Source organism: Mobula hypostoma, chromosome 17, assembly GCF_963921235.1.
Source record: "Mobula hypostoma chromosome 17, sMobHyp1.1, whole genome shotgun sequence".
Taxonomy (NCBI): domain Eukaryota; kingdom Metazoa; phylum Chordata; class Chondrichthyes; order Myliobatiformes; family Myliobatidae; genus Mobula; species Mobula hypostoma.
In genome coordinates, this window is record NC_086113.1 from 47848634 (window position 1) to 47867925 (window position 19292).

General features: G+C 39.4%; 1 protein-coding gene across 2 annotated transcripts in view; it reads left to right on the forward strand.

Annotated features, from left to right (window-relative positions):
- LOC134357732 (doublecortin domain-containing protein 2-like) overlaps window positions 1-19292 on the forward strand; it is a 201925-nt gene that overhangs the window by 165407 nt on the left and 17226 nt on the right. The gene's annotated exons all lie outside the window — the stretch shown is intronic.

Genomic DNA, 19292 nt, shown 5'->3' on the forward strand with positions numbered 1-19292 from the left:
GCTGAAGTCTGGTAATGTGCAAAGAGGGTGGTTGGGGATCTGTGGGGAAGGCTGGGTAAAGGAAAAATATCGAAAGAAATCATGAGAAGTTATTTATTAACGAATAATGAATAGTAATGATATAGCGATGGAAGAGGCGAAGAATTTAAATTGGATCAACATGCTCACATCCAGTCACTTATAAAGATGGAATTAACAAGGCTAAACGAATACTGAACACTGTTGCCAAATCAACAAACTCCATGTCGGAGGCCACTTTCCTGTACCTATGAAGTGCTTCAGTTAGATTGCACTTTGTTTTGTTTGTTTATTCTGGTCATCCAGGCAAAAAGAATCAATGAGTTCTTGAAGTGATATGGAGAGGCACCAGGAGGCTCATTAATGTCAAAGGCTAGAGATGTGAAGAATATTTCCGAGGACCTGTACACTCCAGCTTTAAAAGAAGGCGATTTAGAAAGGGGCCTATTAACATCTGTGGGGAATCATATAGAATGGATGGAACAAATTCTGATCAAGTGAATGCATGGTTGCAGGAGAAGAGAAAGGAGAAGCAAACCTTGGACTAGAGGAAAATTATGTCTAGAATGTAAGAAAAGCAAATACTGCAGCCTTAAATCTGTTTGGAATTTGTAGGTTTCTGTGGAAAGGTAGGCTGTTTGAATTGAATGGACTTCATTTGGATTTAACTTTGTGTAAACCAATGCCAACATTGGCTATAAAAGCATGCATTCTTGCACTACACTGCATTGTGTGGAGTGGATTCTGGTTAATTAGCAGACACTTATTTGGGACAACTCTAAAAGAACAAAAACAAATTGAGAAAATAGCTGGGACTTCCTTTGTTTATTTGGGACACTGTGTTGCCTAATTGGGGCAGGAGACATTTTCTGACTAGTGTCAGTCGCGTACAGATCATGTGACTGTTAGACACTACACCATGCTTAGAGCGAACAGTTCTAAAATAGTGTCACTTGCATGTTTGTGTTTAAGAAGAAGTGATTTTTGTCACTGACAGCTGGTGAGTAATAAACAGTAAGACAATTCAGAACTGTTTTGCTCACTCTGGTTTCAAGCATTCAGACTTGGAGATGCCAGAAACAGCCGGGAGTGAAAATGAAACAATTTCACTACTTCAACAAGTTAGGAATTATGAAGAATTTGAAGGTATTGACAAGCATCTTGAATGCTACAATGAAAATGAAGACTTGGAGGATGCAATTGTCGAAAGCACTGTTTGAACGCGGCCAATATGTGCATGAGGTGTCTGGGTTAACTTGGTTAATTTACAGTTAATCAAAAGAACATGTCAGCATACCCTGAATGAATTCCTCCAGTAATAACTATTAGGAACTAATACACAGTTTTTTAAATATTGTAGTAGTTATGGTAGTGTTCTAAGTTATTCTGTATTTTATTTAAATACATAATTTGTTCCTCAGTTAAATGGTAGTTTGTCTTTATATACCTTTTTAACTATTTCCATAAAACTTTGTCTAATTGGGACAGCCACTTAAATGAGCCAAAATGCGCTGGTCTCAATGTGTCCCAATTAACCAGAATCCACTGTATTTTTCTCCCTGCTTGTTGATTTCATGGTGGGCACCATCTGCAAAGTGCTGGCATGAGATTAAGCAGTAGCAGATTAGATTCACACAGGGTTCTAGAGATACATGCTGGGATATTTAAAACAACAGGCAAAGGCTGGGTTCCAAACAGCACTCAGCAAATAGAAGAATAGTAACGGAATTCAGCGTTTATAGGATTCAGCCACATTTTCTTCCAAAGAACTCTGATTTTATCCTAAGGCATTGTTTTTGTAGAGAACAGCTCCTAAGAGGATTAGATCACACTTTCGATCAGGGAAGAAAAGGAAGTTCAATTTAAATAATAAAGAATTGTGAATAATTTTGATTAAAAATCTGTTTCTTGTGATGTGTTTGACAGCCTTCCGATATCAAAGATCTCAAAAGCATTATTTTTTCAAGAACAAATTTAAACAAATTTGATTTTCTGCAATTATCCTTTTCAGTTTTATCATCTTTAGTCCCTACATAACATACAATATTTTATATTTTTCCTCAGTATTGTAATATTAAGCAGGAAGTTTGCTGCAGGCTAACTTGCAGATGAGCTAATTTACATTTTCTTCTTTTGGGCTTCATTTATATTGGTTTTCATTCTATGCATGTCTTAATAAGTAAAAAATTAAAAATATGAATCAAAGTCTAATTTATAGCCATGCTGAACTAGCATCGTTTATCTTTGAAATTGAATTTGGAATTAGAAATGCAGTAACTTACGGAGAAGAATAGGCAATGTAATGCTTTCAGTCTTCTCCATCATTCATTGAGATCATTTGCTGATCTATGACCTAACTCTATGTAAACAACTTCAATCCATATTTCTGCAAATCTATCCATCTTAAAATTAATTATTGACCAACAGTGATTGTCTCTTGCAGTGGACTTGTACCTGCAAGTGTTTCCTAACCTCACTCTTGAAATGCCTCGCTCTATATTTTCGTCAAAGACTTCAGAGCGAAACATTCTAGAAAATATGTTTTCCCCCTGGAACTTCTCCTAAATAACATGAAAATCTTGATCAAATCAATTTTAAAGCTTTTTATTTCCAGAAAGTCAAATAATAATCTTTTGACATAATAAAGAATATCTCTTGAAGCTCAGTATCATTAGGAAGTACATCTAGACTGCACGGTCTTAGTGAACGATATATCTTTCCGAAACTTTTAATGCCCTGAAGTGTTCGTACTATTCAAGGTGTGGTCTAACAAAAATATAAAATAGCTGCTGAATAACTTCTTTGCATTAGAAAGAATATAAGAATTAGGAACATGAGTACTCAATGCAGTCCCTTGCATGTTTTAATAAGATCATAGGTGATCAAGTGTCTTGTTTAATTTCCTGTTCAGACTCCACATCCATGATTGCTTTCCAAACACTTATAACTATTACTTTTGAAGAAATTCAAAACTTACAGTGAATTCCAAAGATTACAACACCACCATCCTCTAACACACCTAAATGTCTCTTCTTGCTTTGGTCAGCTGCTCAGTTAGTCCTGAGCTGTCAATGTTGACAGCTACGGAACATAGGTTTAAGGTAATCGGAGCTGCAGCTCCTTAGCTTCTGTGTTACGGAACTGGAGCTGCAGCTGGATGACCTTCGGCTCGAATGGGAGAATGAGAAGGTGATAGATAGATAGCTATAGGGAGGTAATCACCCCCAAGCTGCAGGAGGCAGGTACTGGGATGACTGTCAGGAGAGGGAAAGGGAAGAGGCAAAGTGCAGGGTACCCATGTGGCCGTTTCCCTCAATAATAGGTATCCACTTTGGATACTGCTGGGGGAAGCTGCAGTGACCCGGGTCTCTAGCACTGAGCTTGGCTCTGTGGCTTTAATTTGGCAGGTGGATGGGAACCAGAGTGTTAGGGCTGAAATTGGGGTGGTTGGTATACAAATAGATGTAATGAGACAGTCAGGAAGAACAAGCTGATGATAGGGAAAAATTGCAGTCAGTGGGATAAGTTGAAGTGTAACATGGGGACTAAATCGAAAAGGGTAATGAAAACAGGACTTAAGATGTTATATTTGAAAGCACACAGTATACAGAGTAAGGTAGATGATCTTGTAGTGCAGTTAGAGATCGACAGGTATGACTTTATAGGCATCACAGACTTCTGGCTGAAAGGAGGTCATAATTGGGAGCTTAACATCCAAGAATATATATTGTATAAAAAGGGCAGGCACGAGGATTATTCTGGGAATGAAAGTGTTAATGCACGAGGAGTGTTTGATGACTCTGGGCCTGTACTCGCTGGAGTTTAGAAGAATGAGGGGGGAATTCATTGAAACCTATCAAATAGTGAAAGGCCTAGATAGGGTGGATATGGAGAGGATGTTTCCTATAGCAGGGGAGACTAGGACCAGAGGGCGCAACGTCAGAATAGAAGGACGTCCATTTAGAACAAAAATGCGGAGAAATTTCTTTAGCCAGAGCGTGGCGAGTTTGAGGAATTCCTTGTCACAGATGGCTGTGGAGGTCAAGTGTCTAGGTATATTAACTGGCGTGGATAGAGGAATGGGTGACAGGCAGGAGGCAGCAAGTGGGAATAAAGGAGGCCTTTTCTGGTTGGCTGCCAGTGACTAGTGGTGTTCCTCAGGGGTCAGTATTGGGACCGCTACTTTTCACATTGTTTGTCAATAATTTAGATAGTGGAATTAATGGCTCTGTGGCAAAGTTTGCGGATGATATGAAGATAGGTGAGGGGTAGTTAGTGCTGAGGAAGCAATGCGATTGTAGCAGGACTTAGACAAATTGGAAGAACGGGGAAAAAAGTGGCAGATAGAATACAGTGTTGGGAAATGTATGATAATGCATTTTGGTAAAGGGAACAATAGTGTGGACTATTACCTAAATGAGGAGAAAATTCAGCATCAGAGGTGCAAATGGACTTAGGAGTACTTGTGCAAGACTCCCAGAAGATTAATTTACAGGCTGAGTCTGTGGTAAAGAAGGCAAATGCAATGTTGGTATTTATTTCAAGGGGAATAGAATATAAAAACAAGGAGATAATGCTGAAGCTTTATAAGACACTGGGCAGGCTGCACTTGGAGTATTGTCAACAGTTTTGGGCCTCCTTATCTCAGAAAGGATGTATTGTCATTGGAGAGTGTCCAGCGGAGGTTCATGAGGATGATTCTGGGAATGAAGGGGTTAACATATGAGGAGTATTTGGCACTTTGGGCCTGTACTCACTGGAATTTAAAAAGATGTGTGGGGATCTCATTGAAACCCTACCGAATGTTGTAAGGACTAGATAAGGTGGAGTGGGAGAGGATGTTTCCTCTAATGGGGTATCCAGAACTAGAGGGCACAGCCTCAAAATTGACTGGCGACCTTTTAGAACAGAAGTAAGAAGGAATTTTTTAGTCAAAGACTGGTGCATCTGTGAAATGCTCTGCCACAGACTGTGGTGGAGGCCAGGTCCATGGGTATATATAAAACAGAAGTTGATTGATTCCTGATTGGCTGGGGAAGCGTTGGATATGGTAAGAGGGCAAGTGTATAGGGTTGAATGGGATTTGCCATGATGAAATGGCAGAGCGGACCCGATGGACTGAATGGCCTAATTCTGCTCCCTTATAGACTTATATTTAAAACGGAGGTTGATAGGCTCTTGATTAGTCAAGGCAACAAAGGCTATGGAGAGAAGGCAGAAGAAGAGAGTTGAGAGGGATAATAAATCAGCCATGATGGAATTGTGCAGCAGACTCGATGGGCTGAATGACCTATTTCTGCTCCTATGTACATAGATAGGAAAGTGCTAAACATGGACAAATGGTTTTAGAGTGGATAGGCATCTTAGTCAGTATGAAATGTTTTGGGCTGAAGGGCCTGTTTCTGTGCTGTATGATTCTGTATAACTAAGAGTCAGCATAACTTTGTATACGATGTAACCTATTAAATGTATGAACGGTACTGGAAGATGGGATTAGTATGGTATGGGCACAGTGGATTGGAGGGCCTCTATCTGTACTGTGTGACTCTGGCTTTCCATAATCTTGTGCTGAAAGTTTTTTTTTGTTTTCCTCTTAAAACTTGAAAAGAACAATAGAAGTTGTTTGATTGCACTATTGGCGACACTTTACGTCACATTGTTGATAACTGATAAATTCATGAAACAGTAATTGGCTAAATTGATCTTTTGTGGACACCATTTCTTTTTAAATCTTTTTATTAATTTTCCAAAATTATAAACAGAATAACATTATTGATACAGAGAGATTGGAATAATCTTATTATTGACAAACATGTACAAAAAAGACTTCAAATAATACAGGTGTAATAGACTTCCAAACCCTTAATATAGTCAATCATAGAGAAAAAGGAAATAAAAAGAAAAAAAAATGCAAAGGAAAACCCCCCAAAACCCCCCCCCAAAATAAAACTAAATACTAAACCTGAAAAGAAAGCAAACGGAACAAAACAAGGCTAAACCAGTATCTTAATCAAATACATTCAATAATATCATCAACTCCGCTCCTCTATTCATATATTTTAAGTTAATAAGAAGGATTCGGAAAAGGTCAAATTACATCATATGAAAATGTTGAATAAATGGTTTCCAAGTCTCTTCAAATTTAACTGAAGGATCAAAAATGTCACTTCTAATTTTTTCTAAATTTAAACATGATATAGTTTGGGAAAACCATTGAAATGTGGTAGGAGGGTTGGTCTCCTTCCAGTTCAATAACATGGCTCTTCTGGCCATTAAAGTAACAAATGCAATCATCCAACAGGCTGAAGAGGATAAACAGCTGTGTTCCATTATTGGCAAACCAAAAATTGTCATAATAGATGGAGTGGTAAGTCTCAACACAAAACTGTTGAAATAATATCAAAAATATCTTTCCAGAATTTTTCCAAGAGAGGGAAGGACCAAAACATATGAGTCAAGGAAGCCACCTCAGAGTGACATCAGTTACAGATAGGGTTTATATGGGAATAAAAATGAGCTAGTTTATCTTTAGACATATGGGCTCTATGCACTACTTCAAATTGTATAAGCGTATGTTTGGCACATATAGGGGAAGAACTAACTAATTGAAAAATCTTATCCCATTTCTCTATAGGTAGGCAAAGTTGAAGTTCCCTTTCCCATTCATTTTTAATTTTATCAGATATACCTAGTTGTAATTTCATAATTATATCATAAATAGTTGTTATTAATCCCTTCTGAAAGGGATTTAAACCTAAAATTTTATCGATGATAACAGTAGGGTGTGAAATCGGGAAGGTAGGCAGTGTGGTATTTTAAAAAATCTCTTATTTGTAGATACCTAAAAAAATGGGATTTGGGCAATTAAATTTATTCGATAACCGTTCAAAAGACATGAAACAGTTATCCAGAAATAAGTCATGGAAACATGTTATACCTTTCATTTTCCATATCAAAAAGGCTTGGTCCATAACCGAGGGTTGAAAAAAAAATTAAATATAATAGGGCTTGATAATATAAATTTGTTCAAACCAAAACATTTATGAAATTGAAACCATATTCGTAATATATGTTTAATTATTGGATTAACCATTTGTTTATTCAATTTAGATAATACAAAAGGAAGTGAAGTTCCTAAAACGGAAGTCAAAGAGAACCCTTGTACAGAGTAACCTCCAAGGTTTACCCATTGTGGACTTGGAATTATATTCCAATCTTGTGTCCAAAATATTAAATACCGAACATTAACTGCTCAATAATAGAATCCTAGATTCGGCAATGCTAAACCACCATCTTTCTTGGACTTCTGTAAATATTTTTTACTCAACCTGGGATTTTTATTCTGCCAAATATAGGAGGAAATTTTAGAATCAATAGTATCAAAAAAAATTTAGGAATAAAAATTGGTATCGCTTGGAGTAGATATAAAAATTTAGGTAGAATAATCATTTTAATAGCATTAATTTGGCCAATCAGTGATAGAGACAATGGGGATCACTTAGTAATCAGTTGTTTAACCTGACTAATTAACGGTAAAAGATTGAGCTTGAATGAGTCCTTATGTCTCTTAGCAATTTTAACTCCCAAATAAGTAAAATAGTCAGTAATCACTCTGAATGGTGAACATCTATAAATGGGAACCCGTATATTTAATGGAAAAAGTTCACTCTTACCAAGATTCAGTTTGTAACCAGAAAAACTACTGAACTGAGCAAGCAGATATAAATACTGCTGGAATGGATTTCTCAGGGTTAGAAATATATAATAATAAATCATCTGCATATAGTGATAATTTAGGTATCTCATTTCCACGGGTAATACCAAATATATTAGGAGAGTCACGAATAGCCATAGCTGACAGTTCCAGGGCAATGTCGAATAATAGTGGACTAAGAGGGCAACCCTGCCTAGTACCATGGAATAGATGAAAAAAGGGAGATCTTTGATTATTAGTAGATACTGAAGCCAAAGGATAAAGATATATCAATTTAATCCAAGATATGAATATCAGACTAGAATTGAATTTCTCAAGCGGATTAAACAAATATGTCCATTCGACTCTCTCAAAGGCTTTCTCAGCGTCCAGTGAAATGACGCATTCTGGAGATCTAGGTGAAGGAGTATAAACAATATTCATTAATCTCCTAATATTAAAGAAAGAATAACGATTTTTAATAAATCCAGTCTGATCAACAGAAATAATTTGAGGCAATACATTCTCCAAACTCGTTGCCAATATTTTAGAAAAGTTCTTAGAATCCACATTCAGCAAAGATATAGGCCTATAAGATGCACATTCAGTAGGATCCTTATCTTTTTTGAGAATTAGGGAAATAGAAGCTCGATGAAAAGATTGTGGTAATTTACCTACAGATACTGCATCCCTACATAGACAAGGAGACAGTATAGTAGAGAAAAATATAAAAAATTCTACTGTATATCCGTCTGGGCCAGGCGCTTTACCTGAGTTCATTGAAAAAATAGCATTTTTTATTTCTTCTACCGTAATAGGCACATCTAGTTTTAAACGTTCATTGGATGATAATTTTGGAATATTCAATTTCTTTAGAAATTCATGCATTATGCAGAGTCATCAGGAAATTCTGATTGGTATAGAGAGGTGGACGCCATTGAGGACTGTTCTTCACATTTTCTGGATAGATCTCTGCGCTGTAGCTTTATTGGGACTGATTGGCTCGAGACTTATCTACTTCTGGAGCACCACAGCCTGTATTGCTTTTGGAACCAATGCCAGTGCTTTCCGTTGCTCTGCAGCTTCAACTGCAAATTGCAATTGGATAAAGACTGACTTCTGTGATGGTGAGCACCTCAAGGGGGAGAGAAGAGGTAGCAGCCACTTGACACTTCTGTTTGAAACTGTAAATATTTCAGCCTTGTTTTTGCGACTCACACGGTGGACATGATCTCCTCAACATGGCAGTGTTTTTCAGTGTCCCCGTCCTTCACTATGTAAGCTGCCCACAAACAATTTATATGTGATCTGATCAATGGGTAATGCTCTCTCTTACTGTTGTGTGTATTTGCTGTGTTCATTAGGTCTGTATTGTAACATTATCAGTTTTAGTCATGCAGAATTTGCATTGGATCCGGACTGGTCCCCTTGCTTGATAGCAAAGTAACAGGAGTCTGAAGAATATACCAGGGTGGAACAGTGACACAGCTAGCAGGAATGGTAGGGGTTCAACCCCGACTTTCCTTACCCAGAGGGCGGTGAATCTGTGGAATCCTTTGCCACAGACAGCTGTGGAAGTCCAGTCAGTGGGTATATTTAAAGCGGAGGTCCACAGATTGTTGATTAGTAAGTGAGCACGTGGCCAAGTGGTTAAGGCATCGGACTAGCTACCTGAAGGTCGTGAGTTCAAGCCCCAGCCGAGGGAACGTGTTGTGTCCTTGAGCAAGCCACTTAATCACACAGTGCTCTGCGATGACACTGGTGCCAAGCTGTATGGGTCCTAATGCTCTTCCCTTGGACAACATTGGTGTCGTGGAGAGGGGAGACTTGCAGCATGGGCAACTGCCGGTCTTCCATACAACCTTGCCCAGGCCTGCACCCTGGAGAGTGGAGACTTTCCAGGCGCAGATCCATGGTCTCGCAAGACTAACAGAAGGGTGTCAATGGTTATGGTGAGAAAGCAGGAGAAGCGGTTGATAAGAAATGGCGAAGCAGACTCAATGGGCTGATTGGCCACCCCCCCAATCTCACAGCGACTTACAAGTTGAAATGTAATTAGATGTACAATTTGGTGTTTGTGAGATTTAGTTGTCGGATATGGGATTAGTTGATGGATATAGTGGGAGGATAGGCTTTAGGAAAAATTGATGAGGAAAGGGTTTGCTCTGTGAGCCTGAATAGACATGAAGAGTTGAAATGGTCTCCTTATGTGTACGGAAAGAGCTTGCAGACTATAAATAACAGTGGAATAGAGCCTTGATGTTTCTCAGCAACTCTGGGACCCAGTCATGAGCTCTGAGATCTGCTCCTCATCTATCCCATTTAGGATGACAATGGCATCCCACAACATATGTCCCCAGTGTACTGATCACAAGTCAATATTGTTGTATGGACACATGCATCTAAAAGGGTTGATTGGTGGGGATCTGATCTAATGGTCCAGTTCCCAAATCAAGACAAATTTGGAGGATTTTCTTAAGGGACCTACTTCCTTTAGAAGTTGGAAATAGAAACAAACAGTATTTGGAGATTTATCATTGTTTAAAACATTTTTCATCTTTTTGTTTAATTAATTTCTATGAAACCCTGACTTTCATTCAGAATTAATTTCTTTGGAATGCCCAGCAGGTTATCCGTGTTCTTTGTTAGTATTGGCATGGCCAGGAGCAGACGTGGACAAGCCAAAGGCGACGGCTCCCTTGCAGAGGAGGCAGACAGGGAAGGGGTTGAAGGCCTTTAAGTCCTAAGACCCTTTCTCAATGTATCTGAGGATCAAAGCATTTGAGATTAAGATTTTTTTAGTCAATGGGTCAGAGAGCAGTGTGAGGAATGGGACAGGGCAGGTAGGCAGGGCATGTTTGAACTATCTGCAGAAGCAATTGCAGGATAAGGGGCAAATAGAAAGTAATAATGGAACCTTTGTCGGTCTAACACAAAACTGTGAGCACGTTGTCCTCCAATTCAGCTGGTTTGTGTCTATGACCGGGTCTCCTCCAAGTAGCCATTACATGCAATCTTGCTTATAAGAGTGCAGCATCTTGTATGTGTGTGTGTGTGTGTGTGTGTGTGTGTGTGTGTGTGTGTGTGTGTTATGTCTGCCCCGGCAAAATAGCAGACAGCTTGTGTAAGAAATGAGTTATTGTTGTTCAGGGTTAATGTACAGGTGAAAGCTATGAACCAAAGCTTCGACTGCCTATTCTCCTCCACCACCCCGCCCCCCCCACACCCACAGGTGCTGCTTGGCTCGCTGAGTTTCCCCAGTTTTGCTGCTCTGTTTTCCAGCATCTTCCATCTCTTATGTCTCAATTAATGATTCAATGTTGTAGTGTACTTGTTGATGAGTTAGTAATAGAACAAATTATCACCCTTGAAGATTATGGAATTGAAAAACTTACTGATTTAATCAATGACATTTATGAGACTGGAATAATACCAGAAGAGATGAAAAAATCAGTATTTATCACTCTTTCTAAGAAACCTGGAGCAATAGAATGTGAATTACATAGGACCATAAGTTTAATGAGTCATATCACTAAGATACTTCTAAGAATTTTGATAAGAGCTAAAAGTAAGATACAAGCTGAAATAGGTAAAGAACAATGTGGTTTTGTGAAAGACAAAGGTACAAGAAATGCAATATTGATGTTAAGGATACTATCAGAACAAGCTATTCAAGTGCTAAAAGATTTATTTGTTTGTTTTATCAACTACACAAAAGCATTTGATAAAGTGAAGCACAATAAGTTATTTAAAATATTATAGGAAACTCTAGATCTAGATTCGAAAGACCTCCGCCTAATCAGAAATCTGTACTGGGAATGAACTGCCGCTGTAAGAATAGATGGAGAAGTGAGTCAGTTTACGAAAATCAAGAGAGGCGTTAGACAAGGGTGTGTTTTCTCCCCTGATTTATTTAATGTAAACAGTGAAACAATATTACAAAAAAAAAGAGACATCTTGGGAATCAAAGTCGGCGGTGAAAACATCAGTAATTTCAGATATGCAGATGACACTGTATTAATTGCAAGTACGGAGGAAGAACTACAAAACTTAATTGATATAGTTGTTGAAGAAAGTGCAAAAATGGGTCTATCTATCAATTGCAAAAAGGCAGAATGTACGGTGATATCTAAAAAGAAGGAGAATCCTATCTGCAGGCTGAGAATAAACCGGGAGGACATAAAACAAGTACAGAACTTTTGCTACTTAGGAAGCTGGGTGACATCAGATGGCAGGTGCGACATGGACATCAAAAGAAGAATAGGGATGGCAAAAGACACCTTTACGAGAATGAAGAATATACTGACCAATACTAAACTAGGCATGACAACCCGCCTCAGAGCACTGAAATGTTACATTTATCTAGTTATGTTATATGGCTCAGAATGTTGGACAATATCTAGTAACATGAGGAAACAAATTGAAGCAGCAGAGATGTGGTTTTTGAGGAGGATGCAAAGAATATCATGGACGAAACAAATATCTAATGAGGATGTCATGAACAGAGCAAACACAAAAAGAGAAATAATGTATGAGTTCATGAAAAGGCAACATAACTTCATTGGACATGTGATTAGGAAAGAGGAGTTAGAATGCACGGTAATTATGGGAAAGATTGAAGGGAAGAAAGCAAGAGGAAGACAAAGACAAATGATGATGGAGACAGCAGCCAGAGAACTGGAAAGGAATACCAATGAATTGATCCACTTGACTCGAAACAGGAGTGTGTGGGCCATGGCAGTCAAAGCTCAAACTGGGCATGGCACCTGATGATGATGATGAGTGTACTTGTTGGTAAATAGCAGCTCTCACTTGACCAAGAGTGTGGTGAAAAGGCCTTGCTGAAACTCTTGTCACTTCCATCCACTCCTCATTTTGGTTATTAATACTTTCTGGGCTGTCTGGTATGCAGGACCTTTCTGTGGGTATTCTCTCCTCTTTCAGCAATCAATGATTCAGAGAACCTGCTCTTCTGCCTCTGTAGATCTTGCACTTGCCACTAGCCCTAACTTGCATAATGGCTACCAGCTATGAACCTGATGGTCACCTCCCACCTTTCTGTTTTCTCTTCTAGTTTCTATCCTCTCATTCTCTCATTTTTTTCTTTCATTCCCTAACTCCACTCTTTTTTATTCAATTTATTTCATTCCCTCTATTCATTTTTTTCCTATTCTATCTTGACGTTTTTCCCTTTCTACCTTGTCCAGATCTGTTTGATTATATCTTGCTGAGCTGACATATCATAATAATATAATTCACTTACAGAGCACGTTTCATATAGATGATGCAATTTAAAGTGCTTTACAATGAGATAGGGTGCAAACATGAAACTAAAATAAAAATTAAAAATAAACATGAAAATAAAAGACAAAATGACATTGGATAAAAGCAAACTTAAATAAGTTTTGAGCTGGTGCTTAAAAGTATCAGCAGAGGCTGCATCCCTTATAGTTTTAGATATTGAATTCCACGGTTTAGGAGTGTATTTCAAAAAAGCTGATCTGCCAATTATCTTTTGAGGGAGATTGTTTAAATTTAAGAGACCAGCGGAAGAAGCCCTGAGAGCTTGTGCGGAATTATAAAAAGAAAGTGATTCTGTGATGTACTCCAGTCCCAGACCATTAAGAGCTTTAAAAACAAGTAGGCGGAATTTAAAATCAACTCTAAAAGATACAGAAATAATTGAATTATTATCTTTGGAAACCTGTGGATGACACTGCAACCATTTCTCATCCTGTTCCATCAGGGTCAGAGTTTTCCAAGTTCTCTGCCATATTCCTGTGTTCTGGATTGGTGGGCATTTAATTTGTTTTTTGTAATGATCTCAGTGCAAGGGCCCTATGGTGGGTTAAAAGAAAATAAAACAAGTAATAAAATACGTATGAGCCCTGACAATGTTATGTGGAATTTGGGAAGTTTTACTTTGTCATTGTAAATCAGTTTATTCTTTCTCAGAGAAATTATAAGTTGTTGCTAAGATTCTGGTAAACTTGATGTAGTCCAATAAAATTAGCCAGGAAACATCTTCAAATTCACTGTAATTTCAAGAGTACACTTCACCACTCAGTGGATTTAACTTTATCTGTTACTATATGTAAATCAAGACAGAAAGTACTTCAATTAATAGACACATCAGTGGATGACAAATCCTTCTTTCTAGATGAGTCAAGACATGTATAACCTAGGAAAATTGATTCTTCTTGATGATTAATTTGGTTTCTGGATAGCCTAGTCCCATTGCATTCACAATAAGAGTCTTACTATTCACTAGTCTGGAGGCAGAACTAATGAGGTGCCAGAAGAATTCATCTAATTGTCCTCTTGTCTGTGTGGAAGAAATTCCTGAATATTTTCTTTCATTCTAAAAGTCTCCCGTTAGTGTATTTTCCTAACCATACTATGGAGATTATTTATCTAATTTTAGCATTAGCTGGAAGCTCAGTTTTGGAATATGAATTAATGCAGAGCTTGGCTAACAGATCTGACTGTGTCAGGGACAGATTAGGTTGGCTCTGGATTATGCCAAAATATGTAGTCTGGTCACGTCAGATTGGAAACTCTTTCCACGGAAGCTGCTTCACATTTGCCTTGATGCGACCGTCAAACAATGACATTCATCCATGGGGTACATAAGGTGGACTTTGCTCAGCCATGGATGAAAAGTCTGACCTGATATCAGTGATCTGGGTGTGACTAAATGGCTGTCTGTTGCACTGGGCCAGTTAAGAGATAAAATAAACCAGATTTAGATCATACTTAAATGTTATAGTGAGAAGAGCTCCACTTTTATGTATCTTACGCGTGTGTTGGTTGGGACAGTGTGGAACTGCTTGGCTATAATCTCCAATTCTGACGATTCAATACAAAGAATGTCTATTCAAAGTCTGCAAAAAACTTCGATTCTCATTGATTCCTTGCTTTATTGAACTTGTTTTCTCCAGTAATTAATGCTGAAAATTTGAGTGGATTTTTTTATTTCACACTCTGGCTAGTGATTCTTGAAAGATCACTACTAATGCCTTCAGAATCTCTTCACTTACCTCTTTCAGAACCCTGGGATGTAGTCCATCTGGTCCAGCTGACTTACCTACCTTCAGGCTTTTCAGCACCCTCTTCTTAATAATAGCAGCTACAGTCACTTCTGCCCCCTGACACTCTTGAATTTCTGGCATACAGCTGGTGTCTTCCACAGTAAAGATTGATGCAAAATATTTATTAAGTTAGTTCACCATTTCGTCGTCCCCCATTATTACTTCACTAGTGCCACTTGCCTGTGGTCTGCTATCCACACTCACCTCTCTTTTGCACATTATATTGTATATGTGAAAAAACTTTTTGGTATTCTTTTTTATATTATTGGCTATCTTACCTCGTATTTTCTTTTCTTACTGCCTTTTTAGCTGATTTCTGTTAGTTTTTAAAGTATTCCCAATCTTCTAGCTTCCCACTTTTTTGCTATATTGCATTCCCTCTCTTTTGTTTTATGCCATTTTGATTTCCCTTGTCAGCCACCATTGCTTTATCCTCCCTTTAGAAAACTTCTATTTGGGATATATCTATCCTGAGTCATCCAAATTGCTCCCAGAAACTCCAGCCATTGCTGTTCTGCTGTTCTGCCGTTCTGCCTGCTAGTCCCGTTCCAATCAGCTTTGGCCAGCTCTTTCTCACGCCCCTGTATTTCCCTTTATTCCACTGTAATATTGATACATCTGATTTTAGCTTTTCCCTCCCTCTCAAACTGCAGGTGAATTCTATCATATTATGATCACTGGCTCCAAATGGCTCCTTTACCTTAAGCTCCCTAGTGAAATCTGGTTCATTACACAACACCTGATCCAAAATTGCCTTTTCTCTGGAGGTCTTACAGCCCACTCAGTGTATACTGAACATATTTATTTAATTTTTTTTAGCAGTACAATGCAGAATATGCCCTTCTATTCCTTTGAGTCACGTTGCCCCAGCAACCCCACAACCCGATTAACCCTAACCTATTCACGGGACAAATTACAATGACTAATTAATCTACACAGTACACCTTTGGACTATGGGAAGAAACCGAAGGTCCTGGGGAAAACCTATGCATTCCACAGGGAGGATGTACAGAAACTCCTTACAGAATAGCGCTGGAATTGAACTCTGAACTCTGTAATGCCCCGAGCTGTAATAGCGTTGCACTAACTGGTATGTTACCCTGGAACCCATGTCATTTAAGATAATGTTCTTTTCCCTTCCCACATTCCCATCTAATCCCTCCATATTTAATCACTCACCCACACTGGGGAGGGGGCAGTTAAACTAACGACCCTAATGTCTTTGGAATGGGTAAAATTACATATAGATTGCACCAAACTCTATACTCACATATTCTACAGATATGCAGTAGGGAGCATCCTAACAAGCTGCAGTGGACAGGAAGGCTCCACAATGGGTAGTGGAAACTTCCCAGCGCATCACCAGCACCAGTCTATCCACTATCGAGGGCATACTGTATATGCAGAAAGGTGCTGGCAATGAGCCAGTTACATCAGGAAGGATCCCACTCACCCAGTTCATGCACTGTTTGTCCCACTCCCACCAGGGAGGAGGCTACATAGCACACACACCAGGGCCACCAGACTTAAAAAATACCCCATCCTCCCGCAACCACAACAGGGACAGAGTTCCCCTTGGCCTTACCTGCCACCCCACCAGCCTCCAGATCCAGCACATTATCCTCTGCAACTTCCGCCACCTTCAACAGGACCCCACCACTAAGCACATCTTTCCCTCTCCACCCCTCTCCGCAGGGATCAGTCCCTCCACGACTTCCCTTATCCGCAGGTCCATCCCCATGGATCTCCCACCCGGCATTTATCCCTGTAAGCGTAAGTGCTATACCTGTCCCTACACCTCCTCTCTTGCCACCATTCAGGGCCCCAAACAGTCCTTCCAGGTGAGGCAACTCTTCACTTGTGAGTCTGTTGGGGTCATCTATTGCATCCGGTGCTCCCGGTGCGGCCTCCTCTACATCGGTGTAACCCGACGCAGATTGGGGGACCACTTCGTCGAGCACCTCCACTCCGTCCGCCACAACAGACAGGATCTCCCGGTAGCCACCCACTTCAACTCTGCTTCCCATTCCCATTCAGATATGTCCATACATGGCCTCCTCTACTGCCATGATGAGGCTAAACTCAGATTGGAGGAGCACACCTCATATACCATCTAGGTGGTCTCCAGCCCTTTGGTATGAACATAGAATTCTCCAACTTCCGGTAATTCCCTCCCCCTCCCTTCCTCTATCCCTATTTCACTCTGCCCCCTCCCCCAGCTGCCTATCACCTCCCTCATGGTTCCGCCTCCTTCTACTGCCCATTGTTTTCCTGCCTACCACCTCCCTGCTTCCCCTCCCCCACCTCTTTGTCTTTCAAATTACTGGTCTATCAACCGGACCTACAAGCATTCTTCAAATCCTTCCCCCTCCTTCATTCTTCAGTCCTGACGAAGGGTTCCGGCCTGAAACGTCGACTCATCATTTCCACTGATGCTGCCCGACCTGCTGAGTTCCTCCAGCCTACTGTAAGTGTTGCTTTGATCCCAGCATCTGCAGAATATTTTGTGCTTCAAAAAAATGTTACTTTCCCTAAGTGGTAATGCTGATCAATATCTCCGACCCACCTCTCCACACCCCTCACCACCACTACTTTATCATTTCCTGTCAGAGTCACCTTATGTACAGATGCTCCTGTGCTAGAGTCATTTTCTGGACATACAATCAATATATGTATATAAGCAATCTTATGTATTTATATTTATTGTGTTTTTAAAATTATTATTATGGTCTTTATCTTACTGTGTAGTTTTTTTTGCTGCATTGGATCCAGAGTAACAATTATTTCATTCTCCTTTACACTGTGTATTGGAAATGACATTAAACAATTTTGAATCTTGAACGTGGAGTTCAGGAGTGGACCCAGGTTGCTGGAGTGGTGAGACAGCAGCTCTGCTAACTGTGGCACTGTGCTACTCAAATGGTGTCTGTGACCCTGAAAATGAGTGAAAAATAAAGGTGTCTAAGGTGTGAGGTTTTGGTGCATGAAACACACATAATTAGCATACAAGTGGTTCAACTAATTAAGTGGAAAAATGATTAGAAGTTTCTTGCAAGGGGGCTGGAGTTTCAAAATAGAAAAACATTATTGCGCAGGATGTTGGTGAGACCGCACTTGGAGTATCTTATTAAAGAAAGGAACTTCTTCACATTGTGAAGATTAAAATCTTCAACAGTTTCTGTGGTAGATTTCCACTGCTGTTCCACATTTATTGCTTCCTGAGGTTACTTTGAATGTCAAGCCGTTTTAAGGCCATAGCCCCTCATTTTGAACTCTGCATCAGAGGAAGCAGTTTCTTACTATTTACCAAATTATCTCATATAGATCACTCTCTTATCTACTATATTCAAGCAAATGTTAAACCACTTATGCTTTGTTTGAACTCTTTAGCTTTGATTTCATTTTGGTGAATTTGTACTGTATTGCTCAAAAGACCAATGCATCCTTTCTTCCAGAAGTACAGTATAAAGAAATGAATGCAATCCTTCACACCATGTTTAACCATTACATTAAATCTGTTCCTTTATTGTCCTGTCTCTTCGTGATGGAAATTAAACAAAAATATCAGCATTTTTAATGAGTTATTTTAGTGATTTCTAAATTAGACACCCACTTACTCCCAAACCCTGTCTCTTCAGGCTGATTTATACTTGTGCGTCAACTCGACACCATAACCTACGCGTTCTGAGCATTTATACTTTTGCGTTGGTGTGTCTGCGTCGCTCTGCAATTCGCACACGTCGCGCATGCGCACACACATGCCTGTGCAAGGCTTCATGGTCATGGTAGTCTTTCTCAGGGTAAACAAGTTTAAAGCGAGTGTCTTTTTTCGTAAAAGCGAAATGTGTCCTCTATAATTTCGGAGGTCTGTAAAGCTTTATGGAAAGCATTGCAGCCAGAGTTCCTTCCCTGCCCTTTAGTTGCCCAATGGGAAGCTATTGCAGCTAGGAGGAAATGCGATGCTACCAGGCAGACCAATCACAGTTGTTGCGGTCTGCGTTGCCGTGACGCGTAGTTACATTTCAGGAGAGGTGCGCGTCAGGCTACGGCGTAGGGATCCACGTAGGCTCTGCGTAGGGTTCGCGGCAATGCTATACCTACAGCGTCGAGTTGACGCACAAGTATAAATCAGCCTTCACTCTGAATGCAATGTAATCTTCTGAAAAATAAAACAGAAAGAATTTTATGAAGAATAAAGAGGAGAAAGATGATGGAAAATATCTCAGTGGTTTTCTCAGATGCCCATATCCTGATATTTAACATCATCTGCTAATTTATTTACATTTGTGGTGCACTCTCTGTCCCCAGTCAAGAACTAGTGTTGCTGCTGATAGTGTCGAGGAATGAAAATCTCCTAAATTTCATTCTACTTTTGAACTGCTAAAAGAGACTTTACTGATCATCGGCCAAGTATCTCTTTAAAAACTGCCAATAGCAGAACACTACGTACATTCATCCATCAGTAATGTCTTCCATTTTAGTCATATTTG